Source organism: Acinonyx jubatus, chromosome C2 (assembly GCF_027475565.1).
Source record: "Acinonyx jubatus isolate Ajub_Pintada_27869175 chromosome C2, VMU_Ajub_asm_v1.0, whole genome shotgun sequence".
Classification (NCBI taxonomy): domain Eukaryota; kingdom Metazoa; phylum Chordata; class Mammalia; order Carnivora; family Felidae; genus Acinonyx; species Acinonyx jubatus.
Window position 1 is genome coordinate 94962971 of NC_069384.1, and position 27969 is coordinate 94990939.

At 37.4% G+C, this 27969-nt stretch overlaps 1 protein-coding gene across 10 annotated transcripts in view; it reads left to right on the forward strand.

The window, feature by feature from the left end:
- The window catches only part of MECOM (MDS1 and EVI1 complex locus), a 555921-nt gene that overhangs the window by 138261 nt on the left and 389691 nt on the right, over positions 1-27969 (forward strand). The window contains exon 2 of one of the 10 annotated variants that reach the window (XM_053221229.1): positions 6715-6819. The exons of the other annotated variants lie outside the window; for them this stretch is intronic. The gene's annotated coding sequence lies outside the window, so the exon portion shown is untranslated. The remainder of the gene's footprint in view (positions 1-6714; positions 6820-27969) is intronic. 10 annotated transcript variants of the gene reach the window in all.

The window sequence follows — 27969 nt, forward strand, 5'->3', positions numbered from 1 at the left end:
CTCCCTCTCTCTGTGCCCCTCCCCTGCTCGAGCTCTGTCTCTCTCTGTCTCTCAGAAGTAAGTAAACGGTAAACAAAACAAAACAAAAAAAAAAAAAAAAAAAGAGTTCTGGCCGGAATATTTTCTTACACTGTGTAGATAACAGACTAAAGAAGCTGGGAGTAGGCATGCGGGGGACCTTCAAGCTTCCAGCTTAATGGCTAAGGAAGTACTTAGCTCAGTGTGTTGGCTGCAAGTATTTGGTCTTCCATTACGCAAATTTGTAGTACAGAACTCAGTATCTGATCTGCAAAAGGGCAAATTAAGCCTGATTCTCCCTTCTCTTTAGAGGGAGATCGGCTCCCTTAGGGCAGAAGGGGATTACCTGCACTGGTGAGTGTTGATGGTAAATTTCATTGGAATGCCATTGCTATACGCTGATCCTTCTTGAGGATTATCTTTCCTCCTATCCCTCACAACCAGGTTGTGAAATTTATAGAAAGGGCAAGACCTATCTTTAGAGGGTAGAGGCATTTTCCAGGACCCAGCACCCAGGTGTTTGTGTGGTCCCTGCTGGGGTCTTGCCTGGGCCTGTCTGGAAGGGAAGATTGCTTTTGGATGTCTTTCTACTTAGTAGTTTTACTGTCAAATTTTGTTTGTTAATTATCTGTTAAAAAAAGATAAAAGAGCTCAGCTAGGCCGATTCTAATGTTAATTTTTCAAAGTGATGACCACTTAAAAAATTATCTGTAATATGATGTTATACTCATCTCCTGACATCAGTTACGCTGGAAAAGGCTTGCAGCTAATCAAGGTTCTCTACATTGAAATCTTCAAATGCTGGCTCTGGCACTAAATACTGGATCTTTACAAGTACATGAAAGAGTAGGGTAATTTGTGTACTTCAATTACTAAAAACACTCTAGGTAGTTGTCAAACGTATCAGAAGAAGATTGATTACATTATCTAAGCTTTCTTTTTAAATTTCTTTTGCCACAATGGTTTATACCAACTGCATCCATACTTGATACTCGCATTCACATTGATATGATCACATGTGATCTGTAAATGCCCAGGACTAAGATGCCTGGAGAGTCTAGAAGGACCTGATTCTAGGACTTTTCTAGGGTTGCCTAGCACACATTGGCTATTGTACTTTGGAGCAGTAGGTTTGACCCCTGTAAACCATGGCAGATGGCTACTCAGTCTATCATAATATCAAAAATGAGCCTGATAAAGATGCAGAATTCTTATGAACTCCACATACCCTCCAGAGGACAATCTACAGTTCTGACTGCCATGTGGAATGTGGTGGCCCTACCTGCAGCTGACCCTCATCCCTTAAGAAAAGAAACTAAAGTTGTTAAGGTACAGAGTGTAATCTTACTCATCTTTGCATTGTGTATATTTAGCAAATATTTTTTTTTAATTTTTTTTTTTAACATTTATTTATTTTTGAGACAGAGAGAGACAGAGCATGAACGGGGGAAGGTCAGAGAGAGAGGGAGACACAGAATCTGAAACAGCCTCCAGGCTCTGAGCTGTCAGCACAGAGCCCGACGTGGGGCTCGAACTCATGGACCGCGAGATCATGACCTGAGCCGAAGTCGGCCGCTCAACCGACTGAGCCACCCAGGCGCCCCGCAAATATTTTTTAATAAGTTAGCCACAAGAAGAATAAAAATGAAGATGAATCATTGAGTTAGGTTGTAATTGTAATTTCCACTTGCCTTCAACATGGTCATGCTCAAACTTTACTCACATGCCTTTTTAAAAACAAAGATACTAGATTCTGTGTGGTGCAGTGGTTCTCAAATTTTAGTGTGTATCGAAATCCCTGGAGCTCTAGCTGAAACCCAGATTCCTGGGTGTCACCCAGAGAGTTTCTGATTCAGTGGTCTGGGAAAGGGCCTGAGGATTTGCATCTCTAACGACCTCCCAGGTGATGCCAATGCTACACTGGTCTGAACCACACCTCCCAGAGCATTAATCTCCATACTACTGGAGACACTAGGAGTGCTGGAGATATGTGAGAACATTTTGGGAGACAAACTTAATCACACAAAGACTCACAGGTCACTCTTCAGTGAAAAATAATATGCTCGTGGGCTTTGGTTTTCTTATCCTTGGAAATGGACAGCAAAGAGTGGAGGCAACCCTTCCTTTAGGACAAGAGATTACCATGTTCAAATCACAGTGGGCATTCACAAAGTACTTCTTAAAGGTCAAACATACAAAAATAATCAAGACACATACCCTGAGCTTGAGGATCTCAAAGTCCAGTGTCTCAAAAAATATGAGGGGAGTAGGCAAAATATACATTATGAACAAAGAATAGTACCGCTATTTTTTTACCCTCTGACTCAAGGACTCTGGACCCAACCAGCCTAGACGTCACTAAATCTTTCCTGTCATAGTGATCTCTGGTCCCCTGTGTCATCCTTCTAGCCCCATATACCTTTTAGACTTAACCCTATGGTCTCTGTGATTCTTAATAATACATAACAATGACCAATATTATCCCTTCCATTTATGGAACTTCACCTATTGTCAGACCCTGTGTATATGCTTTATTTCTTACAATCCAAAAAGTTGGGTGATTTTATCCCTGCTGAACATATCAGTAAATTGACGCTCAGAGAGATTAAATATCTTGGCCAGAGACACACAGCTTGGTTAGGTATAGAGCTGCAATTTTAAATTTATCTTGCCGGACATCTATGCCACTAAACTCCTACTTTTCTACATATTTTTTAATATCACTTAAATTTTTTAACTTGTTTTATTTTTTATTTTTTAAAATTTACATCCAAATTAGTTAGCATATAGTGCAACAATGATTTCAGGAGTAGATTCCTTAGTGCCCCTTACCCATTTAGCCCATCCCCCCTCCCACAACCCCTCCCATAACCCTTAGTTTGTTCTCCATATTTACGAGTCTTTTGTGTTTTGTCCCCCTCCCTGATTTTATATTATTTTTGTTTCCCTTCCCTTATGTTCATCTGTTTTGTTTCTTAAAGTCCTCATATGAGTGAAGTCATATGATTTTTGTCTTTTCTCTGACTGGCTAATTTCACTTATACCCTCCAGTTCCTTCACTAATACCCTCCAGTTCCAACCATGTAGTTGCAATTGGCAAGATTTCATTCTTTTTGATTGCCGAGTAATACTCCAGTGTGTGTGTGTGTGTGTGTGTGTGTGTGTGTGTGTGTGTGTGTCACATCTTCTTTATCCATTCATCCATTGATGGACATTTGGGCTCTTTCCATACTTTGGCTATTGTTGATAGTGCTGCTGTAAACATTGGGGTGCATGTGTCCCTTCGAAACAGCACACCTGTATCCTTTGGATAAGTGCCTAGTAGTGCAATTGCTGGGCCATAAGGTAGTTCTATTTTTAGTTTTTTGAGGAACCTCCATACTGTTTTCCAGAGTGGCTGCACCAGCTTGCATTCCCATACTTTTCTACATATTTTTAATTAATTTTTAAAATTAAGATTTAAAATTTTTATGAAAATGGCTGGACAATTGCCCAATACAAACCTTTTAGATGGTGACCCCTGTTTTTGTTTAACAAAATGGAAGAAGGGCGAAAGAAGAACCAAAATGAAGAATGAGAGAATTCTAGAATTTTTATCAAATAATGATGTTTTATGTTTGAAAACATTATATACTTACCAGAGTGCTTTTGTATTAATGACTTGTCTTGGGTCTCAAAACTGCAAGATAAGATTTATCTTAACATTGTTAGATAGGAAGATACAGCCTCCACCCCCTTTTTGTAGGAAATTGAGTCTTAGAGAGGTTGTGGCTCTAGGAAGTGGGACCCAGGATCAGAACTCAGGCCTCCTGGTGACCATTTCACTGTACTGGAAGGCCAACGAAGAGGAGATCGGGATGGGTACAAGGTAGGGATGATGAGTTTATTGGTCTGGACACTTGTGTTTGCAAAAGATATAAATTCAATTTCAGTTTGCTTAAAAAAGAAAATAAAGACAAAGATTTTGCTGGAGCAGGTAACTGAAAAGTTGAGGGCAGGTGCTAAGCCCAGGGATTCAACAATGTCATCATGGCTCAGACTCTTTCCATCTCTCTTCTGCTTTCCTCTATGTTGGCTTCATTCTCAGGTTGTCTCCTTTCTTATTGTGGTTTCAGGAACCTCTCAGCTAGTAACAAGAAAAACTCTCCTCTTTCCCACTGTTCCCTATAAATGCTTTGGCTTGGGTCACATGCCTCACCTCAAACCAATCACTCTAGCCAAGGGATGAAATGATCCTATTGGCCATGCCTGGGTCATGTGGTCTATTTTGGAGTCTGGTGTGAAAGACCCCAGCTGAGCAACAGATCTATGAGTGGGAGAGGGAAACAGCAGCTATTACTGAAAAGACAGAGTGGATACTGAGCAGTCAAAAATCCTAAGTGTCTACGTCAGTGAGCAATAGAAAAAAAAAATGGGCAGAGTAGTTTTCCCAAACTTTTGCTTTTCAAAATCCAAGTAGCCTTAGGGTATTTTTCATCTAATTCAGCAGGTGTTTGTTGGGGCAAGAAGCCATGCTGGTTCTCTCTTCCCTTCCCCATCTTTCCTTATGATGGTCTCTTAATAAAAGTGGAGTCTCTGCTCAGAGGCAGGCACTGAATTGGGTGTTTCTCTTGGTATCACAACCACACTTTCTGCATAGAACTACTTTGTATCCCTGGCACTGAAGAGTAGTGATTTACCAGTTAATATGGTTGTGACTATATACAGCTGTGCTTTTGCAATTTGGTGTATTTAGATGGTTTCCATTCTTCTTGTGGTTCTGTGTCGAAGTTCATGTGCCTTTGAAATGTACTACATTCAGTGTCTCAAGGGTTAACTGATTGAGGCTCTCACAAATCAATAGCACATATCAGTTTCCTCATCTGTAAAATGAAGGGCTGGATGAGATACATTCTAAGATTTAACCAAAGTGTAGCATAATTTGATTCTCTGATTTTAAAATTCAGGTTAGATCATAGCAGTTGTTTTTAAAACTAGACAAACATTTTTCTACTTTTCTTTTTAAGATGAGCCTTGATTTGATTCTACCCTGAGAGAAGTGTTCTTATTTATTAAAAAAAAATTATTGGTTGTAGAAAGGAAACGGAAAGAAAGTCAAGATTTTGTCCCTTTGGCTGTCAAGTTAAGATGGAACCATTCCCAGAGTTGCTATGAGGATGCCTATAAAATGTGAATCTGGCAAGGAAAAAAAACCAGTAGAGAGTAAAATATATAGTACATATGTATCTATATATCCGGGGATTTGAATTTATGGGGCTAGTTTGCTATTTCAACTTGGTGACCAGACTCAACAATGAATCCAGTTGCCAGGATTGGAGGGTTAGGTCCAGAATTCCAGGAAAAATGCTTCTAAGGTTTATTTTCAAAAGCATTCTTTTGGGGGTGCTTTTGGATAATAGACATCTTATTGTTTCTCCCCTCACCCCATCAGGAATCTAGGCTCCTTTAAATTAAATTGGAGGGCACCAAAGCTTCATTTGTTAGCTGTTTTCTTAACACAGTTTTAATTAAATAGCTATGCCTGATTTGATGGTCAGTGTCTTTCTTCTCTGTTGGAATATAAACTCCTTGAGGACAACGGCTATTTAGGTGTTTTTCATTGTCAATCCCTAGTACCTGGCACAGAGCTTGACTGAATCCATGGATGGAAACCCTTGGGCTCACGTTGGGCTCTCATTGTTTTGGGAATGTCTTTATGAGAAACAGTTTCCATCACTTGTGGCTTAGGTGTTCTTTTACTGTAATTTTTGAAAATAGCAGTAACTGTAGATATTTTTGTCTACATATTTTTGAAAAACTTTGGGGTTTGGAGGGTATTTTAGGCTGATTTGAAGACAGAGAAAGAGTTTATTTGTATTGGCCCAAGAGGACACTCTCTCCCCTTGATAACTGACCTGGGACAAATTAGCAATATCTTCTTTTCTCCCCCCTCATAACTGAAAATGTCTACATGCTTAGACATATATTGGGTAAGTCTTCACAAAGTTCAAAGATAAATCTGCTTGAAAGTAGTTGCAAAATTAGAAAGCTTAGATACATCCATTGCTTTATAAATGAAACTAAAGGTTCATGAACCAAATGATTGGTAATTTCTAGCTGAAATCCAACATCTGGGCAAGATTTCTGAGCTCCATTTCCTCACTACGCCAAATAGCTCATCTGGAAATAGTCGGCCAAGATTTAAGAGGTGATAGTGGTCCCTTTACTCATTCAGTCCTTGGTCTCCCTGGAGCTTCTTGCCAGGGCAATGATGAGTGATAATTACTCCTGGGTTTTTGTAGTGTGGTTCTTGGTATTTTAGGTGTTCGCTTTGACCAGTAACTGATTTCATCTAGAACGTTATCCATGATGACAATTGCTTACTTTCAACTGAATTTGAGTTGATTGGTGCCCTGAAGAGAAAGTTCCTATTGCTTATTCCATGAAGCAAATAACTTCCTACCATCCATATAGACCCTTTTCATTTAACTACACGTTGCAATATTTATCATCTGTTGTTGCTTAGGTTTAAAAGAAAATTCAGGTTGTGATTTCAAACCCTTTATCTGATCAAAAGCAACTAATGTACAGATTTCCTTTGTGAGTCTACCCTTAAAGAATTGACCTAAGGAAAATATTAATTTCCTAGGAAGATGTTCTTATCTACCTGACTTTGGAAATACAGATAAAAATATTGCACCCCCTTATGGTAAACAGATGATGGAAGAGGATTTGTGGCATAATGATTAAGAGCTTGGTTCTGGAATCAGACAAACCTGGGCTGGACTCCTGGACCTCCTGCTTATGGTTCTGACACAGAGGGTAAGATCTCTGAAAGCCGTAAGTCTCAGTCAAGAGAATGCATGCTGAGTGCTGGGATAAGCTTGCATAGGAAATGGTCTGTAGCTGTTACCTTAAAAAAAGATAGACTTCAATCCTGAAAATGTACAGACTACAAGATCTTAAAAAAAGAGATAGAAGAAGTTAAGTATACTATTCATTAGTGTAAAAACCAGATATGATCCACGTAGAAGGGAAGTAGAATTGCATCTGAAACAAATTAAACTTTTTTAGATGATGTTACTTTAGCCTTTGTCAAGAGTTAGTTTAAGCCACATGAAAGTTTCTGTGTATTTTCTGTAAAATAGTGGTAGAATCTTTTTCAGAGTTTCTTAAACTATAATCCACAGAAAGCCCTCTTCTTGGATAAGGAGAATTAAACATAACCCTTTTTTTTTTCTTTTCACCTTGTTTTTCAAGAAGCTGAACACTAAATTCAGTGCTCAAATGGTAGCAGCCATATTAAGCTTGTTTGTTTTTTGTACTTCTCCATGAATTTTGGGCTTCAACTTGAATAGTTTTAGTGTTGATGTGTGTTTTATCTTGAGATGCCTACATTCTTTTGTGAAGAAGGAAGTTAAATTATTTAAGAGATACCTCCTAGAGTTTGTCTATAATATTAAAGCCTTTTTTTCCCTCAAGCAGATACCAAAATTGGCATTTGAAAAATGCTTTGAACTCTTCCAGAGGAAAAATACTATGTAGTGCTAATATGATATATTTATTTTCACAAGTACAAGTAAAGCTTGTAAGATAGTCTTGCAAAGAAGGTTCCCTCTTTAGTATATGGCAGAATGAACGACTTCTGTGATGTTTGTTACTTTGTGATATTGCAGTTTTTGCAAACTTTAAGGTATTGGGCTTAAATTATTAGGCCGTTATATACAAAGGATTTTAACGAAAAATGATGCTTAGTTTAACTATGGGAGAGAGTGCCTCTTTATGTAACTATATTCTCATTTGGAGTATGAACTTAACAAAAGGACTCTTAAGGCAGAGCAACGTGGTGAAAAAAATCTCACGTTTTAGAGTCAAACTGAGGTTCATATCCCGTCTATCACCTGCTAAATAAATTAGCCTTAACTTTCTCTCCCATAAAATTGTGATGCTAATATTTACTTTATAAGACTGTACTGAATATCTACTTTGTATCAGTCAGTGATGACTGTTGTTTGCCTAGGCTGCCGGCCCTCTGGGAGTTGGCCAGCTCCCAGCTGCTCAGAAACATGGGCAGACATATGGAGGGAGTGAGTTGGATTGTCACAGGAGCATAGCTAATGTTGTTCTTAAGAATCTGGCCTATGGCACAAACTCCTAGCAGATCCCTCTCTTTTTCCTTCCACTCAAAGGCCCGTGGGAGGGCTGCCGCCATGGTGGAATGAAGGTGAGGCTGAATCTTTTGGGCAGGAGCTCTACTTGAGCCTCTTCCTGTCATGCTCAGAAGGTGTGACTGGTTGCCCAGTTGTGGGGTATGAGTGGAGCTGCTCTGGACAGCCCTGTTCTTGTTTTTCAAAGACAGAATTATCCATCACTGTTTGTATTGGGATTATGATTGCTTACCAGTGAGATAGCAAATTATATTCCTCATTTCCATTTGCTTTCTGAATTGAATTGTGTGGTATGGAAAAGTTGATTTACAAATATACTGGCTCTTAGATATTTTAAAGGGATTGCTTTAAAGGATCATGCATAGGGGGCACCAAGATAATATTCAAGCCTTTGCTGCATTCTCTCATCCATTCATTCATCCCATGTACATTTACGGAGCATTGGCCTCATGCTGGATATTGTTCAAGGTGCCGAGGAGAGAACGAAGGTGGCACCTGGTCCTATCCTACACATGGTGCATCTTTACAATCAAATCTAGCGTTGTTTTACATTAACAATTATCTTGCTTTGGGTGCAGAAACCTGAATGAGAGGAAGGATTTTTGGCACTCCAGGTTCCAGTGGTCAGTGTGGGCAAAATTGATTCTCTAGCCCTCCTGATCATCTCTTAGTGGGCACTGAGTGTTCCTGTTTAATTCTGCACCCTCGAAGCCTCTGCTTCCACAGTCTCTGGACCGCTTGCATGTCAGACTTTTTAGTTACTCCCCTGTCCCCAACCATTCGCCACTGAATAAGGTAGAAACAGCTTGGCAAGCTAAATTATTCTGTAAAATGATATCTTTTCTTTGAGTCTGTGCTTAAGAGTTATAGAATTTTCGGTTGTGTTTGTGTCTCTTTTCCTGTTTGGAAAAGTTGCATTTTATGAAATCCTGTGGTAAGATTCCTTGTAGTTGAATTAAACAGCTTATTGTGAGTGCACTAGGAATTTGGGAGTTCACTTAAGCACTGAACTTTCGCACACATATAAAGGTATGTACTAGATTACTGACATGGTTTCCTTATGACCCTCTCAGCTCTTTTCCCTCTAAAATTAGATTTTCTTGTTTGGGTTAGTAAAGCATGCGGTTGCAGACCCTTGTAGAGCTATTGTGAAATATTAGGTCTGTATTTCCGGAGGCGTTAGCCACTGGCTGTAACCCAATTCTGAGGGGAGAGCGGGTTGTGCATCTGACTGACATTACAAATGCAATGGACGTAGAACACCCCCCTGAAAAAAGAGCAGGCGGTTATTTTTAAGTGGTGGGAAGAAGTTGCAGGTGTGCCTGATGTTTTTAAAGCTCTTGATTATTGATCTCGTCTTAAGACTTACAAATAGAACCATTAATGTGTCAGTGGAACCCCGATAACAGATGATTATTGTCCATCTTTAAACTGTACTTAGCACTGAAATGTGTATGTAATGCACACAAAAAGGCCAGCTTTATCACAATTCCTCAAGGTTTTATAGGAAAGAATTCATTCTTTCATTCTTTTTCCCCTTGGCCCTCCTCCCTCTCTCCTGCCTGCCCCGACCCCACAGTTATTCCCTCTGCTAATTGATAGAAATTCCTACTAGGCATTCCAGCCACTAGCTGGCAGACATAACAAACACAAAATTTACAGCTCTACAATGAAAATGTCTTAGGATACAATGTTTTTAACCTTCGGTAACTACCACCTGTGAACTATGTAGCTCATCACAATGAGTGAAACAAGTTAAAGTAGTATAACACCTAGGGATTTTAGTTCAATTTCACTGTAACCTCAATTTTACTACCGTAAGTCAAGTTTGTCGTCAGAGAGCTCCATATTACATTTGATGGGCAGATTCATCTGCCTTTACTCTGTGCATGCGGTCGTTGCATGAGCAGCAAGGCAGTAATACATCTTTATTTAAGCCAAGTCTTGGATTCAGTCCCAAATGACATAATCTCCTGTAAGCTGGGAAATCTGGTCTAGACCACAGAATGTTATGGGGCGCACACCTGTTCAGAGGATCGTAGTCAAAGGATAGTTAACAGCATTTCATTGTCATCCTGGGGGAACAAAATAAGTCACTCTTGGCAGAAGTTGGACCTGGGCCTAGAGCTTCTTGACATATTTATATAACAAATTAGAATATTCAATAGGATTGTTGCAAGGAGTCTGTTTTTTAGGCAATACTGAGGCACCAGTTTTTGTACAGGACTACTATCTGTGCCCAGCCATGGTTAGGAGGGATTAGATGGAGAAACTAAGGCAGTCAAATCAACCATGGTTTGTAGTATTTCATACTCCTGGTGACAGAAGCTTTGAAAATGGCGATGGCTGTGAAGGGGGAAATGAAAAGGAAGAGCTGGGGTGGTGTGGAGAAAGAATTGACAAGACTCAGCGATTTCACCCAGTTTGTCTGTTCATTCATTGGTTCTTTCATTTTGCTCCTTTATCCATGCATCAGGTATGAATAAGCACCTACTAACTTTGAGGTACTGTGGCAGGTATTTTGGACAAAGCAGTTCACAAGACATGGTTCCTTACTACAGGGAAGCAGGTAGGACTGAGAAGAACTCTCAGAAGAAAAATCAGGGATCAAGAGAATGGTGTTTCTTCTGTCCAAAATGGGAGGGCTGGGAGGAAGACCCTAGAAATGATTCGTTCTTAGACTTACGGTGTTGGAGTTGGCACTCTTGCTGTGGATGCCTCCAACAGAGATGAGGAAGAAAAGAGGTGAAGAGGCTTATAAGCCTAAGAAATTCATAGTAGCGAGAAATGGACACTCTAAGGCCAACTGAGGTTCTTGGGAGAGTGACTAAGCAGTAGGCCTGAAAGGGAGTCTTCGTGGCCTTGGACGTGGGTGTGGCGGGGCAGGGTCGGTGACAAGGGAGGAGCTAGAGACAACAGGAGGCCATTTCTACAAAACAATGATGATCTAAAAAACCAGTTATGACAAAGTTGCTAGAAATACAACTGGAACTTATCTCTACAAGGTATACATTTGTGGAGTAAGCCTGTTGGACAGAATGCAGCTCCCTGGACTCAGGTGAGAAAATGATCTAGACCTAGCACAGTAAAAGTCTTGATAATGTGGAAGAACCAATGGGCACCCAAGCAACTATAGAAGTGATCTGTGGAGTGCTTGCATGTGCGTTATTTCAAGACTAAGAGGGAATTTCAAGACTTAGAGGAGTGCTTCCAGAGAAGAACATTTAAAGCCATTTCTGTGTTGGAAGATAGGAACCTAAGATAAAAAGAATGTTAAGTTCTTTAGTTCTTTAGGAAAGAAGGCTGAAGGTACAAAATGAATAAGTTGTTAAACACACATCTGGTATTAGATGCCAGCCTCAGTAAGAATACTAAAAAAAAAAAAAAAAAAAAAAAAAAAAAAAAAAAAAAGTGTTTGCTTCCAAAAAGTCCTAGACTAGGTGTGGGAGATTCTAGCAATCAGTGTGCAGTAAGATCTAATTATGTTAAACAATTCAATCACATTGGGCCATTGTCTTCCCATTTATAAAATATAGAGATTGATGGCTGATCACTAAGGCCATAGCCTGAAAAAATTGATGAGGTATTATATTAATTACTGTTTAACTATTGAAGTTCAAAAATGCCCAGGTCTGATCTGATTGCTTTGAATAAAAGTCTGATGTGATAGGTACCTACCAATCTAATATGTAAAATGAATCTAAAGAGTGTTTTGCTTTAGAAATTTTGCTACTTTGCTACTTTTGCTCTTTTTAACTGGGTTCCATTTTTTAACTCTTGAATTTGTTTTTCTTGATTCAGTGGCAAAGGGTGACTACTGCCTTCCTGCTGAAGGTTTTTCCCAACACTTGCCATGTCTGCCCTCAGGGGATTTCAGATAACAAGCAGCACCAAGTTGGTCCTCTAAATTTGGCCCTCGGTCCCTGCCACAGTGCTTAGATTGGATGAAAATGTGTCCGCAGAGATTAGATATTCCAGTGACCACAGTGCATTTTTCTGCTCTGAAAGCTATCTCCCAAATCAGCCCTCTACCTCTGGTTATCAGGAGGAGAGTACAGACAGATAACATCCTTGCGATGTGACCCTGACCTTTGTCAACCTTTGTTAAGGCTTCATCTGAAGTCAGGCCTAATGTTTGTAAACAGGATGTAATTAAGGCTGGGAACTGACAGGGTCTGACATTAAGACAATGCAGAGCTGGCAGGGAATGGTCTGTCAGATGTCAGCTCGCATTGTGTTCTAAGTGCCTTCATAATAATTAGTGTCCTCTGTCTGAAGGAAGTTCACTCAACTTGGATTAATCTGTCACAGCGTGGAGGCCATCCTTGGGAGGGCAAGTGTTTCCTCTGATAAACCTTAGAACAAGTATGAGAAAAAAAGCAAAGAGACTCAAAAGAAAACTGTGAAAGTCAAGACTGTTGGTGACAGGTGCTGCCTGAAAATTAGAAACAGGAAGTAGGGAAAAAAAAGGCTCCCCCTCCACATTCCAAGCATGAAGTGACTGCAGAAGTTCACTGTGAGCAGAATTGGCTACAGCCTTCCTGGGCCTGCTGGTCTGAATGCGTGAGTAGACACAGGAAGATGAGTGTTCCGAAAAGCCTGTGCATAAACACATTGTTTGGCTTTTGCCCTTAACTAGCACAATGCACGTGTCAGAGATTGCCTGCAGCCTATAAGAGGATTTAGGCTTAACATGTAATTGACCCAAAGAGGCTGAATCTGATTTCTGTTACTAGAAGATATTTGTTGAGCATCTTGTGGTTGTTGATATGGTACAAACTGAGTCAAGAGATGTCATACCTGTCTTCCTAACTTTCTAACCAGGGCACGTGAGCCCGATGCCAACAGGCTGCGATGCAAATAAATACTTGTACACTAATGTTCATAGCCGCATTACTACCAACAGCTAAAAGGTAGAAATAACCTAAATGCCCATCAACAGGTGAATGAATAAACAAAATGTGGTATATGCATACAGTGGAATGTCATTCAGCGTTAAGAAAGAATGAAATCCTGATACATGCACATTATGCTAAGTGAAATAAGCCAGACACCAAAGGACAAATCTGACAAATCGCCAGAATTGCTTCTGACAAATGGGCCATTCGCTTTTTAGTACAAAATTCAATTCTTACATAGGTGACTCTCTGCTACTCAGCCTTTTGGGGGGAGATGAAGTCCTGAGGCACATTAGTAGAAGTTCGCTTTGGTATTTATCAGAGTGTGGCATTTAGTGATGATTTGTATTTTATTTGGTAACTTTTAAAGGCCTATATTTGCATAAGACTCTTGTAGGTTTCTTTCAGCTTCATAACTTGGTGTTTCCATGACTGTATATAGGCTGGATGACTATAGGTTCAAGTTCATTTGGTAACTAAAAGTAAGACCTTCACTAAGGCATTAAGTTTTTCACTGGATTCAGTAATAGTTTTTAAATTTCCTGATTATCAATGAGAAATAAAAGAAGCCATAAAATAGTTCGCAGTACAATGGTCAGAGAGGAGTATTATATCAAAAAGGCAACAACCTTGAATATATACTTTAGAAAGTTTTTAGGAAAAAATAATTTAATTTCACTATTCTTTTTTTTTTTTTTTAAGTTGCATGGCTTTCTTAAATCAGAAGATGGTGTTGTTTATAGGAATAGTTTCCCCTCAGGCGTATCTTAAATAAAATCACCAAACTTATTTATAGGATTGACAGGTGTGGTAATGGATGTTAGGCAAAATGTGTGTGTGTGTGTGTGTGTGTGTGTGTGTGTGTGTGTGTGTTCTTCTTCTGCTCATTAACAACCTGAGAAAAATTTTTAGGAACTTAAACTTCAGAAAATAATTCTTTGTTCTTTTTTTTTTTTTTCCTCCCTCCCTGCCTTTCTATTAAAGTGAATCTATTATCAAATTCCTCTTTGGGCCATTCATCGATTCACTGTGTCCCACCCCACCCCCATGTCAGATTTTACTGAAGTTAATGTCATGTACACAGTGTTGAAGTGTAAGAGTGGGTGCAAAGGAGGAATATTCAAGAAAAAAATTCTGGGATGGTCTTCTCCAGGTCTTCCTGCCATATTTGGCAAGGTGTATAGAGGGCTGAATGGGGAGGAACCCTTCTTCAATTAACATCTGTGTCATATCACTAGTATTCAACATTCCTTAGGAGCAGCTATCATTTACTGAACACCTGCTATGTTCAAAATAATATTATTTCACTTTTTGGGGGGTAAATGTTCCTTAAAAGACTTACTGTCTCCATAGGTTGAACCGAAACTTAAGAGACCAAATAACTTTCCTATGGTTATTTATTAAGAAACAATAGAGTTGGGATTTAAACTAAAATCGGATTCTGCTCTTTCCATAATGGTAGGCCATTTATTCTTGGATATAGATGAAAAGAAAAGTAAGGGAATGCCCTGTAGAACTTCTCTTTTCCTTTCCTACTCCTTTCTGAAAGATGACACCTTAATGTGGGGAAGTTAATTGAGGACTCAACTAATGAATCTCTAGCAGGAGGGAGGGCTCTCTAAGTAGATTGGCACGCAGGCAAGTAGAGAGTACCAGCCTCCGTCAGCCTGATGTCAGCAGGGTTTTCAAAGAAAAGATGAGGAAAAAGAAGTTATTTTTTCATTACCTTGAATTCAATTGCCCATTTCACCTATATGTGTTTGTGGGTTATATCTTTTTTTGAATCTCAATAATGTATGTATATATATTTATTTAATTTTTATTATTTAGGTGTAGTTGATATACAATGTTATATTCATTTCAGGTGCAGAACATAGTAATTAGATAATTTTATACATTATATAATGCTCACCACTGTAAGTACGTCTTAATCTCCTTCACTGATTTTGCCCATCCCCCACCCTCTTCCATTCTGGCAACGAACAGTTTGTTCTCTGTATTTATAAATCTGTTTTTGTTTGCTTGTTTGTTTGTTCATTTGTTTTCTTTTTTGGATTACACATATGAGTGAAAGACGATGGTATTTGTCTTTCTCTATCGGCCTTGTTTCATTTAGCATAATACCCTCTAGGTCCATCCATATTGTTGCAAATGACAAGATCTCAAACATCTTGTATAACTGGGTAATATGCCAGTTTGTGTATATACCACATCTTCTTTCTCCATTCATCTATCTATAGACACTTAGATTGCTTCCATATCTTGGTTATTGTTAACACTGCAGTGAGCATAAGGGTACATTTATCTTTTTTGAATTAGTGTTTTTGTTTTCATTGGATAAATACCTAGTAGTGGAATTATCAGATCATATAGTATTTCTATTTTTAATTTTCTGAGGAACCTTCACACTGTTTTCCACAGTGGTTGCCCCAATGTACATTCCTACTAGAAGTGAATGAGTGTTCCCTTTTTACCACATCCTTGTCAACACTTGTTATTTCTTGACTTTTTGATTTTAGCCATTCTGGCTAGTGTGAGGTGATATTTTATTGTGATTTTGATTTTCATTTCTTTGGTGATTAGCATTGTCGAGAATCTTTTCATGTGTCTGTTGTCTATCAGTGTGTCTTCTTTGGAAAAATGTCTGTTCAGTTTCTCTGCCCGGTTTTTAGTTGGATTGTTTGTTTTTTGAGTTGAGTTGTTTATATAGTTTGAATATTAATGCCTTATCACGTATACCATTTGCAAATATCTTCTCCCATTTGGTAGGTTGCCTTTTTGTTTTGATGGTTCCTTTTGGTGTGAAAAAGCTTTTTATTTTTATGTAGTCCCAAGAGTTTAATTTTGTTTTTGTTTCCTTTGCCCAAGGAGACATATACATAAATATACTATTAAGGGCAATGTCTAAGAGATCACTGCCTACATTTTTTTGTTAGGAGTTTCATGGTTTCAGGCCTCACATTTAATTCATTTTGAGTTTATTTTTGTTTTTGGTGTAAGAAAATGGTCCAGTTTTATCTTGTGTGTAGCTGACTAGTTTTCCCAGCACCATTTATTGAAGAGACGGTCTTTTTCCTATTGTATAGTCTTGTCTCCTTTATTTTAAATTAATTGACCATATAAATGTGAGTTTATTTCTGGGCTCTTCATCCTCTCATCATTCCATTGATCCATGTGTCTGTTTTTGTGCCAGTACCATACTGTGTTATTTACTACAGCTTTGTTGTGTATCTTGAAATCTGGAATTGTGATACCTCTGGCTTTGTTCTTCTTTCTTGAGATTGCTTTGGCTAGTCAAGGTCTTTTGTGGTTCCATGCAAATTTTAGGATTATTTGTTCTAGTTCCATGAAAAATGCTTTTGGAATTTTGATAAATATTGCATTTAATCTATAGATTTCTTTGGATAGTATGGACATTTTAACAATATTAATTTTTCCGATCCATGAGCATAGTATATCTTCTATTCCTTAGTGTTAGCTTTAATTTTTTTCATCAGTGGCTTATATTTTTCAGAGTATGGAATATTTTTCATCTCCTTGGTTAAATTTATTTCTAGGTATTTTATTCTTTTTGGTGCAATTGTAAATGGATTTTTTAACGTTTCTTTTCTACTACTTTATTATTAGTGTATAGAAATGCTACCAATTTCTGGGTATTAATTTTGTATCCTGCAACTTTACTGAATTCGGTTACTACTTCTAATGTTTTTTTGGTGGAGTCTTTAGGATTTTCTATGTGTAGTATCATGCCATCTGCAAATAGTGACAGTTTTGCTTCTTTCTTATTTGGATGCCATTTATTTATTTATTTATTTATTTATTTATTTATTTATTATCTAATGACTGTGGCTAGGATTTCTAGTATTATGTTGAGTAGAAGTGGCAAAGTTCCTGATCTTAAAGGATAAACTTGAATTTTTTTGCCATTGAATTTGATGTTACCTGTGGGTTTGTCACATAGGGACTTTATTGTGTTGAGGTATGTTTCCTTTAAACCCACTTTTGTTGAGAGATTTTATCATGAATGGATGTTGAAGTTTGTCAAATGCTTTTCTGTTTCTATTGAGATACTCATATGATTTTTATCCCTCATTTTGTAAAAGTGATGTATCATGTTGATTGATTTGTGGATATTGAACTATCCTTGCATCTCTGGAATAAATCCCACTTGATTGTGGTAAATGCTCCTTTTAATGTATTGTCGAATTCAGTTTGCTAATACCTTATTGAGGATTTTTGGATCTGTGTGCACCATGGATATTGGCTTATAAATTTATCTTGAAAACTATTATTAATTTAGGAGAAAGAGAAGTTTGCTTTAGTGGCTGGCAAGGGGACAGGTCTTTCAGAAGCACCATTTTAGCTGAGTTATAAGCCATTTTGTACAGGGTGACTAACTCTAATGCTTACCCAATGTATAGAGTAGATATATGACCAACAGTGTATCACAGGCATTGTGATTGAGACACATTTTTGATATAATCCAGACAAAAAAGAGATATGTGTTTCTCATGATTAGTGAACAGAGCAGTTATTTTCTCCTTGACAAAAGACTAGACTTAAATATATTTTGAGACCCATGAAGGACAGCTAAGTGGAAACACATGCAAAATTTAAAAATAAATAGCTTTCTTTAACTACTATAACCTAGAAGAAGGAGAAGAAAAGAGGCGTGGGGTATGGGTCTGCATACATACTGTCCACAGTTGGAGATACATGAATAAAATGAAGACCAAATCACCTCACTTAACGTAGGGAACTTTCTTAACTAAATACAGTATTATCTTTCCAGGGAGTATCCCCTATCCCCAAGGGTAGTTGCCATTTGTGGCTATTAGATGAAAGAGGAAAAGACAGAGAAGCATCTTACAGAATTAACTTTGATGCCCTACATACATTTTTTTTGGCATGTAAATAGAAAACCCCTAGAAGGGGGGAAAAAAAGCAGAGCATATAAGTAAGGCTTTTTTAAGATAGGTAAATCATTTTCTTTTTAAATGAAATTCAGTTTGACTGCATGAAATATGAACAGTAATTAAGTGCACAGTCTGTGGGCCTTCCATACTTTAAAGCACTTTCTTAAAAAACACACACACACACACACACAAAATGAATACTCACCTCAGACAGGCCAATTACCCAAGAATGATGAAGTCAAGAGGAAAGTCGCTAAATTTCTTTACTTGAGTGATCACAACCCTAGCCAGTGATTAGTCCCCACGGCACCAGCGGGGATGTGGCAGGGACACTCACATTGGAAGACTTCAAATAGTCATTTCCTTGGTTAAAATAAAATCTGACTGCACTAAATAGACAGTTTTTAATCTCACTTGGACATCTGAAGATTTCTCAAGCTGTTGTTGGCTGTGGCAGAAACAAATTTTTCTGCTTTGTTGATTAAACCAGTGGTCTCCACCATTGCTTATCGGTCTGCAACGAGCTGTTCTTTTTAATTAAAAGTGAGCCACCACGAGAGAGCAATTAACAGCTAGTAATTACTGTGCTCTTCAGAACGGCAACATTTTGCCTTTCATTCCAATTATATAATGGACAAGTGGCTTTTTGATCTTCAAATTAGTGAGCTCTTGTCCTCCTTGTTTGGAGACAGAATTGGCAGGTTAATGATGGCCTGTGGGGGCACTCTTTCCTCTGACTGATGCGAGGTGAGAAACACTGGAAAAGAAGGCAGGAAAAGGTTTTCAAGAACTGCAATTCCACCTTCATGATAAAGATAGAGAAAGAGCCCTTATTTTCAGGAGGTTGTGATGAAGAGGAAAAATAGGCTTACAAGGAGCTGACAAAAAGCATCATAGCTTCTCCTTCTTCCTATCCTCCAGCAAATGATGATCCCATGTTTTAAAACGTGGAAAAGTAGAATTAAGACGTGATGCTTTGGTTTGCCTTTGATAAGGACATGAAATATCACATGTTTGCAAAAAATACTTGCCCTCAGGTTAGAGACAGATTTGAACTTGATTTAAATTTGTTTTAACGACTCTGAGAATTTCAGGGTATCATATCTTTTGATACAATTGAATCTTAATGGATAATTTATTACTAGCTCTAGTATAAACCCTGAGGTTATAAATAGAGGAAGTTAGATGTTATTGTTTTCCTGTATCTAAGCTCTGCTCTTCGTTTAACGGTACAGTATAGAGAGAGCTCTACCATATTACAGAACACTCATGAACCAATTGCTTCCCATGGGCATAGCCTCCATTTTGGACCAGTAATTTGTTGCAGATGCAAAAATGTAGGTGTGATCAGCCAGCTATGCTTCTTACTTATATATTCATGTTGAGAACGTGATAGTCATGGTAATTCTGTGGCCACAAATCACTACATGGGGCTGGTTGGTAATGGGGACAATTTTGTTGGGTATGGACTGAAAACAAATGGTGCAATAGGAAAGGTATTTGAAATCGTGAGTGTGGAATCTGGTTAATGAGCTCTTTTCAGTGATGTTACATGAAAATAGTATGCAATAGAATTATAGTATATGCCACATAATAGCCATGATGTAGTCTTTTAAGATACTTGAAAAGCCTTTTCTTAATGAGGAATAGAGCAGTTAACCAAATAGGAAAAATAATTACAATCATATATGTTTAAATCTCACCACAGGACATCTTCATTAAGCACTTTGCTGATATAATTCTCAGTTGCTTGGTTTTAGCATCTTCATGGGGATGGAGCCCCAGTTGAAGTGAGTATAACCTACTCACTTGGCAGGTTGAATCTCTCTCCCCTAAACACCAAGTATGAGCAACCTTTCCATTAGGTCGTGCAGTCATTCAAGTGAGCTATTGTCACCTTTTCCCAGAAAAGGACATTATTGAGCCATCTTGAGTAAGGTGCGTCTTTTGATCCATTTTCAGAGATGGTTGTAAGCTTAAATCTGGTTAGTAACTTGTGGGATTCGTTTTTAGGATGGCTAGACATGAGTAGACGTTCAACATATAGCTTTAAACAGATTTTTACATATTGAAACAATTGATACTATTACAAGAACGATATTCACCACCATGCCTCATTAACACCTTGGCCTATGTTACAGCACTACTAGATGATGTTTTGAAATCACACATTTCTTCTTGCCAACACAAATACCATATACTTTGCTCATGAACTAAGGTTTTGGATCCAGATGGAAAAAATAAGCTGAGGTGTGTCTCTTTTTTCTTAACTGCTAAAGGTTTTAAAGAAACATTCTACATAACAATCATTTTGCATTTACTCTTAGGGTATGCATACTTGTGAAGGATGGGATATTGAGCTTGAGATGTATACATCTGTTAAAATGGAAATTTTGATTGATATAAGTGAAACTTCTTGGAGAAAAATGTATCAGAAGAGTAAAGAAATTTAGGAGAGAAAGTGAAGGTCCCTTTGCCCTTGTAAACCTAAAAGAAGGATTTCTGGACTTTTTCAAAATGCAAGACTTTTCTGGCTCAAATGGGGGTATATTTGATCATTTCACTCATTGTAGTATTTGAATCCTCTATTTAACATATGTATCTTGTGATTTTCCAAATCCTGAATATAAATTGGGTTTTTTTGTTGATTATAATTTATGCAGTGCTAGTTATCACAGAGTCTATGATACAACCAAACTTTTCTTTGTCTGAGCCTTTGGAAATTGAAGGGATAAGACCTAGATCCTCCCAGTGTTTCTGAGAGAGTATATGGGATTCATGGAAAGAATATGGGCGTCAGATTGTAGTTTTATTATTTTTCAGTTTTGTGAACTTGGACAAGTTATTTAACATCTCTAAATCTCAATTCCCTCGTTTTAAAGTGGGATGTTGGTACTGACCCTACAATGCTGTTCTGAAGACTTAATACCATAACATGTGCACAAAGCGGCCAATGAATTTCCTGGCACATGGTAGGTACTTAAATCATGGTAGCCATTATTGTTGTTGGTGTTCTCAATTCACTTAGTTTGCAGTATCTTTTTTTAATATGAAATCTGAATTCAGGAAAAATATATTTGGGAAAGTCAGTCCGTCAATAGTAGGCACTGATAAACCAATATTTGAAGCACATGGTATATATTTTTTTCTTATAAGGATCTGAAAATATCACGGAAGGAAATAGATTTTTCTAACAGGTCAATGAACATACTTGTGACTATCCAAAATTAGATTATCCTTATTGTTTTTTTTTTTTTCCTGAAGGAATTTTACTCCTATAATGATTTTGTAATATACATATATTTTATATGTTTATTTATTTTTAAGAGAGTGAAAGTGAGCATAAGCAGGGGAGGGGCAGAGAGAGAGAGAGAGAGGATTTAGAGCAGGCTTTGCGCTGAAAGTGGAGAGTGCAACTCAGGGCTCAAATTCATGAATCATGAGATTATGACCTGAGCTGAAGTTGGACACTTAACCGATTTAGCCATCCAGGCACCCCTACTTGTAGTGGTTTTGAATTTTAAAGGCATTTTCACCAGTGGAAAATCAAGCTCCATTTAAAAAAAATTGTTGGGGGGCGCCTGGGTGGCGCAGTCGGTTAAGCGTCCGACTTCAGCCAGGTCACGATCTCGCGGACCAGGAGTTCGAGCCCCGCGTCAGGCTCTGGGCTGATGGCTCAGAGCCTGGAGCCTGTTTCCGATTCTGTGTCTCCCTCTCTCTCTGCCCCTCCCCCGTTCATGCTCTGTCTCTCTCTGTCCCAAAAATAAATAAACGTTGAAAAAAAATTAAAAAAAAAATTGTTTGGTGACCATCTTCATCTTTGTGGCAAAGTAGAAAGAACACTGGATTAGTAGTCTTGAGGTCACCACTCTCTTGCTTGTTGAGCAACCCTGGGAAAAATCATTTAACATTTCTGCATTACAGATGCTTCATGCGTAAAAGGACACTTCAGGGTTCTCTGGTTGCAAGCAACAGAAACTGGCTCTGGCTAACTTAGGCCACAGGACATTTCTTGGAATGGTGTGGGAGTACACAAAATTGAAGGAGGGCTGGAAAACCAGGCTTGGAAGTGGGAGAGTAGTGAAGGTGTGTCCAAGAAGGTTGGAGAGTTTTGATAGGTCATGTAGCTGAAAGAATCTGATCTGGATTTTACTGATGAAATGAAAGTCTCTAAATATTTCTAGTGTCTTTGATCCTCTGCTAAAGATTCATATTCACAGAAAGGACCCTAAAGATTGGCCTAACTTGGCCAACATGCCAACTTGTAGGAAGGGGATAGACTTTTGATTCCAGTTCCATGTCTGTGTCTAGTGGGTGAGGGGTAAATCCTCAAAAAGAAATCAGTGCACTCTAGGAAGGATAAGTGGATCCTGGGCTGCAAGAAAACAACAGATGTTAACTACACTGAAGATCATAAATGATGCTGCTTTTCCTGTAATTTGTGAATGTTACTTTAAATATCATAGGTGGCAATGTTAAATAACATCTAATGCACTGGGTAGTATTACTATTACCAGTTATTCCTTGTGGATTTTGTTCATATAATTTGTTAAGTAGCTGACCCAACAATCATATTGTGTAGTTTCTTCTGGACAGCATTATATCCTTAAACATAATTATACATTAAAAAACCCCAAAACTTGAGTATAATTATGGAACCCAGTCTTGCTAATTGAAATCTTGAATTCATTCTCTATTTGAGGCTCAAAGAAACTCCATTAACCTTAATGAGAGCTAAGGTAGCCATGAGAAATGAATAAATTCTTTGTTAGATTTCATTTTTTCATTTTTATTTTTTATATTTTTATTTTAGTTCCAGTTAGTCAACATACAGTGTTATATTAGTTTCAGGTATACAATCTAGTGATTCAACAATTCCATATATCTACCTGGTGCTCATCAGGACAAGTGCATTCCTTAATCCCCATCACATATTTACTTTATTAGATTTTAAACAATGAATTTTGGTTAATAATCAGCCTCGTCATTAGAAATCTTGTCAGTGGCGTAAGTGGGGATGTGTTCATGTTGTTAACAATAGACCTGCTTCTTGAACCAAATGGAGTAATAGGAATTTACAGAAATGGCATTTAAAATATTTTATTTGCAATGTCCAAATGAGTATTCCAGAGTTCAGTAAAAACATGGCCTTCAGCGAGACTTTTTTGTTTTTTTAAATCAGTGAGATTAAAAATATTAAGTAGAACACCATTGTATCTTGAGTATAGAAAGCTTTCAGTAATGTATTAGGAAATTCAGTAGCCATGTTTTTCACATTTTTAATTTTTTTAAATTTAGGTATTTCTTTTCTGGTCTTTATCCCTAGTGGTATAATAAAATACAAATGAGATACAGGAAATAGGAAGTCTGTTAGTGTTCATTACATTATACAGAGTCAGGCAGAATGGAATGATTAATATGCTTGACTGAACCCAGGCATGCATATTCAAACTTTAAGCAAACCTCCAGATTACTCAGTTATTATTGGAAATTTGAGAATAACACTTTTGAATGAGTCTTTTTATTGAATCAGGAGGGGCTCAATTGTATAGGTACTTTAATATAGGCCTTAACAGAAAGAGAAATGAGTTATATTCCGGAAGATTCCATGGACAAATGCATTGATTTTATAAAAGCCTGGAAAATGACCAAATTTAACTTAATTTCTGCTTCAATTAAGAACAAATTGATTTTCCTTGAACTTTTAGAACTTTTCTTTAGTCCCATTGGGATTTTACTATTTTAACAACTATTGTGATATGTGAGTGGAAGAGATTAGTTCGTATAATCAGATTTAGGCCTGGTATTTTATAAACAACACGTTGTATGATTACACATGTAATGCTACACATTGACATTTGGTCAGGTAAATAATTAAACCTAATATCCACTGAACTAAAACTATCTCTGTATTTGATCAATTACTTAGGGTTTCGGAAGACTTCTTTAAAATTATATAATTGCTTATTAACTGAATCCTTATAAAGATAAATTTGTGTGACAATGCAAAAATTTAACACATTTGTTTTGCCTGATGATAAGGCAACACAAAATCATACATGTTGACTATAGAAAATATTAAAAAGATTGGAAAAGAAGATGTCACCCATAATCGTGTCACTAAGGGACAAGTACCATTATTGTTCTAAAGTGTTTAAAATTCTAATTTTGAATTGTTTTTTTCTCTCTCTCTCTATGTCTATTTTAAACTATAGTTTTGTTTGTTACTTCAGACATGAACAGGTTTCATCTGTACACTTTATTCAGAAACTGAATAATAAAGGATTGAAAAATTAAAAAAAATTTTTTTTAATTTATTTTGAGAGAGAGAGAGAGAGAGAGAGAGAACAGGGGAGGGGCAGAGAGAGCGAGAGAGAGAGAATCCCAAGCAGGCTCCGCAGAGCCTGACTAGGGGCTTGAACGCATGAACTGTGAAATCATGACCTGAGCCGAAATCAAGAGTTGGACGGTTACTGACCAAGCCACCCAGGTGCCCCACAGATTGAAAATTTTAAAAGAACATCATACTTAGAAAAGATAGAGGTGGGTGTACCCATTAGATAGCCTAATCACTGCTATCATGAAATACACGGCCAGATGTTATCATTGCTTTTTATTGAGTGTGATGTATCCACTTTTATTTCACTTTCAGATATGTCTTCTAACAGTTTCCACTGGTAGGCTTTAGTGATCTAATAAGTAGGCTCTATCTAATATTTTTATTCAGTTATTTTAAGCCTTGTTCCTTTATCCTACTAATTATTAAATACGATTTTAAGAAGTATAAAATGTAAGTGATTGAACAGAGTGCTGTGTGATCTGGAAATTCTAAACTCACCCCATTATTGACTGTAAAGCAAAGTTTGTAATTTTAACAAGATGTTTTTCTCTCTTCTGGAGATAATACATGGGGCTAGAAGTTCTTAAGGAAGAGAGCTTCAGAAAATGTTACCAAACTCTGTATTTTATTCCCACTTTTCCTCTACTGGCTACCTTTTACTTAACACATGTTACAATTTTTTATTTTTCTAAAAAGTCTACAGTTTGTATTGCTAATTTCCTTCCATGAAAGATGAAGACTTTTAGGACATTTTAGAACATCCTTCTGATGTCTCTAATGCCCTAGTCATCAGCTCCCACCTCCCTTACTGTTTTCTAGAATTTTACTTGTAGCTTCTTTTAAAACTATCAATACTTCAGATATTTCAGCCTGTTTAGCTGATTGATTTGCTCACCATTGTTCCTTGTGTTCCTTGTGTTCCTTACCCAACCCCCCCCCCCCCCCCCCGCCGCCGGCTGCAGGTTGAAGTATATAGTTTAATATCTCTTTTAGCAATAATTCATGAGTAATTAGCTTTGATAGTCCTTGTAAGTCTGGAAATATCTATCTTTTGCCTTCTCTCTTGAATGAAGGTTTGAATGGATACGGAATCCTGGTTTGGTTATTTTTCCTTGGCACTTTGAAGATATTTCTGCATTCTTTTTTAGCAGCTCTGGTTGTTGAGGAGATAATTTTGTCATCCTGATTATTCTACTTTGTGGGTAATCTTGTTTTTTCCTCTCTGAAGACGTTTAAGATTTTTCTCTTTAACCTTGACTTTTTGAAGTGTCACTATAATATCTCTGGGTTTGGATTTTTCTTTTTTGATACTGCTTGTGACTCTTAGGTCTCTCTCTTTCTCTCTACATATATATTTTATTGGAAAACTTTCACCCATGGTTCTTCAAATATTGCCTCTCTTCTATTCTCTTTATAGTAAATATACATATACATATAAATATACATATTTGTATATTCATATATATATATATTCTCACATCTCTTAACTTCTCTTTATTTCTTTATCTCTTTACATTCTGTGTGGTTTATTCAGTTCCATCTTCAAGTTCATTAATTTTCTCTTCAGCTCTGTCTAGTTTACTCCATATTGCATATTTCAAGATTTCCAATTGGTTCTCTTTCATATATATTGTTGTTTCATAATCCTGCATTTGTTTCATTGATGCTAATCCTGCTTTTCCTCTTTGATAATTTTATTCTATTTTATTTTTTTATTTTTGAAGAGAGAGAGAGAGAGTGGGGGAGAGGGGCAGAGGGATAGAGAAAGAGAATCCTAAGCAGGCTCCACACTCAGCATGGAGCCCAATTCAGGGCTCAATTCCCCAACCTTGGGATCATGACATGAACTGAAAGCAAGAGTCCAACGCTCAACTGATTAAGCCACCCAGGTGCCCTGTCTCTGAGAATTTAAACATCATTATTCAAAAGTTCTTCTCAGGTTACTTAGTTACTTCTATTTTTTTTTTATAAGTTTTTCTTTCTATTGGGCTTATTGATTGTCTTTTACAGTGCAAATTCACTTTTGTGAATTTATTTTTTTAAGAGCTTATCTTGTGTGGGAATGTTCTTCAACACCTTCTTTCCTGTATGGTAATTCAGTAGTTGTCTCAGTTGCCCCAGGTCTTATGATAATGTGAATAAAACAGTTTTGCCCTCTGTACAGAGACAGGGAATACAGTTATAACTCTGACTTCATGCAGGGTGCTTGGTTCATGTGTGGGGCATGTTTAGGTCCTTTCTTATATGAGCACTGAAACATAATCCCTACTATTCATTTTTGGCCAGAACCCAGAAAAAGACCCTTTATTGTTGTAGATTAACTTTTCCTTTATAGACCATGGAAAACTCTTGCTTGCTTGTGAACAGGATTATACTTTCAAATGTTTTAAAAATAGTTATCCATTATTTCTTATTGAATAGAGGCAGTTTTGGCCTGTGCTTACACTGCCATTTTTGTCTATTATCTTTCATGGAATTTAAATTTAAATTTTATTAAGCTTTTATTTTGGATAGACATTTTCCACAAAGGTAAAATGTGCTTTCACAATTTTTTTTTTATTATTTCAGGGTATAATATGTTCAAATTACATTTAACTGAAGTGGAAAAAATAATTGGGAACATTGGGACAAATTGTGTATTTTGTCACCCTGGACTTCAGACTTCCTTAGAGTAAACATTCGTGAAGAAGAATCAATAGAGAGAACATTCATATCTTAAGGAATAAAAATAAAGGGTATATTCAGTTGAAGTTTGAAGGGGTTTTAAAAAAACTGGAGAAGAGAAAACGTAAAATAGTAACTCCCCCTTTTCAGCTGATTTACCAGTCATAATTCAAATATTTCTGAGGCCGCAAACAGCATATATGGGAAACCTTGGCTTAAGACACAAAACCAAACCAAATCAAAACCTCTCTTTTGGACTTTATTCAGTAAATAGTGAGTTAGTTACTAAAGCCTGCATATGGGGCTTTTGTGCTCATTGACTCAAGAAACATACTGGCCTCATATGAATTGAAGCTGAACTTTATTTAGACATAATGGAGAGCCATTGGAATGTCTGAAATGTGAAGAGATACAATCAGAATTACGCTTTAGGATGTTTAATTTGGCAAAGGTACGCAAGCTGAATTGTAACAGAGGAAAAACGGAAGATTTGGAGAGCTGGTTAGTGGGCTATTGCAAAAGAAGCACTGGGAGTTAATGGTAAGGACCTGGACTAGGCTGTGGCAATAGGAATCAGCAGGACTTGGTTGCTGACTGTATGTGGGAAGAAGGGAGGCGGGAGAAATAAAACGTGAATTGGTAGATGGGGAGAACAATGCTGTCCTGAAAGAAATTGCAAAATCAGACTGCAAATCTTTAAGGAGGTAAAGACTCTGCCCATTTTGACAAATGCATTTATAGACTCTTTTGTCGGGGGGTGGGGAGACAGTGGCAGGGAAAAGGAAAGAGAGAGGATAATAGTTTTAAGGGATAGGGGGCCAAAATCTCTCTTAAAGTTTATGCACAATTGGCTGTGTTTTATGGAATATAATCTATTTTATATGGGTTCCAAAGAAAAATTTTCAGTAGTCATCACAGCTACCTATAAATATGTATTCATTACTATATGTTTAGAAAATGGAATCAAGAAAATGCCATTGTTTTCC